Genomic DNA, 2088 nt, shown 5'->3' on the forward strand with positions numbered 1-2088 from the left:
CCCTCTTTCAGTCTTTACAGATAAATTTTGGCAAGTTAAAGTGTTCTCCTGTTAGGTATTGTATTAGTCCATTCTCACATTGCTATAAAGAAATATCTGAGACTGGGTAATTTATAAAGAAAAGAGGTGTAGTTGGCCCACAGTTCTGCAGGCTGTATAGGAAGCATAGTGGCTTCTGCTTCTGGGGAGGCCTCAGGAAGCTTCCAATCATGGCAGAAGGCAAAGGGGTTATGAGGTGTCTCACATGGTGGGAGCAAGGAGCAATAGAGAGAGGGGGGAGGTGCTGTACATTTTCAACAACCAGATCTCAGGAGAACTCTACCATGACCATGAGGACGGTACAAAGGGGGATATGCTAAACCATTCATGAGAAATCCACACGTAATACAACCACCTCCCACCAGGCCCCACCTCCAACACTGGGGATTACAATTTGACATGAGATTTGGTGGGGGTACAAATCCAAACCATATCAGGTATCTGGATTGATGAGATTGCCTCCAGGATCCCAGTTGAGTAGGGTTGAATCTAGATCATGTTGCCGGTGCCGGGTCTGCAGTGGAGACCAAAGTTAGTGAGCATGGGTCCTATATGGTCCGCTAGTGGACTGGAGTATTTCCAGGATCTTGGTCTGTGGGGCTGGTGCTAGGATGAGGATCCACTTCAGGATTCACAGATGGCAGGCCCATTAACAGGTGTACTGATGGGTATAGCTTCCTCCATGATTCTGAGAGAGTTGCTGCTGGATCACTGGATGAGCCCCTAGGCTGGCCATATTGCTCTGGTCCATGGCTGAGAGGGGCTAGAACAGAGACACAGGATTGTTTCAGGGTCCGCAGCTGAGACTGAGATCTTCAGTCCTGTCTCCAGGGTCGGGGTGGGTGTGTCTCCCGGTGGGCTTCTGAGTGAGCAGGCCTGCTATCAGGCTGCAATTGAGTAGGGTTGGAGTCTATTTATAGGGCTGTTTCAAGATCCATAATGAGACCGAGGTCAAGGAGTCAGCCTTCAGGGACACTGCCAGACATGCCTCCCTCCAGGACCAAGATCCAGGGACTCAGAAAGGCATGTCTCCTGGCGGGATCCCAGCTGGGCAGAACTGCTCTCAGACCACAGCTGGGAGGGGCTGAAACTGAGCTTCAGTGCTATTTCAGAAACTGCTGTGTGACTGATATTGGCAAGCCCAACCTCGGTGGCACCATCAGGCAAGACTCCCAACAGTTCCCTATGTGAGAAGGATTGCTCCAGGACTGCAACTGAGAGGGGCTGGAACTGAGATTCAGGGCTCCTTTAAGAACCACTAGGAGACAGAGGTTGGCAAGTCTGTCCCAGTGCATCTCCCAGTAGTTTCCTGCATAGGGGGAATAGCTCTGGACTGAAGCTGAGACAGAGTCTCTTCAGGGTCTGCTATGGAATGTAGGCTGGCAAGCCTGTCCTGAAGACAGGCATGTCTCACAGCAGTTCTCTGTGCTTTTGGGTTTGTTCCCAGACTGGGCTGGAGTCAAGCTTCCGGGCCCCTTCAGGATCTGCTGTAGGAAGGAAGCTGGCAAGCCTGTCACAGTGGCTCAGACAGACTAGTCTCCCAGCAGTTCTCTGCGTGGGTGGGAATACTCCTGGGCTGTGGCAGAGAGGAGCTGGAACTGAGACAGGGCCCCTTCAGGATCTACTGTGGGATGGAGGCCAGCAAGCCTGTCCCAGTGGCACATATGGGCAAATTTCCCTCTGGGTCCTTGTGCAAGTAGTACTAATCTGGGACCATTATTGAGAGGGTCTGGGGCCAAGTTACAGGATAGCTTTTGGGTTTACTACCTAGACCAGTGTTGGCAGGCCTGTCTGTTGAGGCACTAGTGTGCCTGATTCCTCCTGGACCCTTGGCAAATGGTTTTGATAGCAGGCTCAAGGCCAAATGGGGTCGTAGCCAAACCCTTAGAAGAACAGGGCTATTTCCAGGTATGAAGCCAGGATAGCAGTCAGCTGGTCTGCCACCTAGGTGTGGGTCTGCACTCTCAAAATGACCCTCCTAGGTCTTGGGCTCCACTGGGTTTCACAACTTCCTATCTGTATCCCAAGGATCCCACAAAGACACTTTTG

Source organism: Macaca mulatta, chromosome X (assembly GCF_049350105.2).
Source record: "Macaca mulatta isolate MMU2019108-1 chromosome X, T2T-MMU8v2.0, whole genome shotgun sequence".
Taxonomy (NCBI): domain Eukaryota; kingdom Metazoa; phylum Chordata; class Mammalia; order Primates; family Cercopithecidae; genus Macaca; species Macaca mulatta.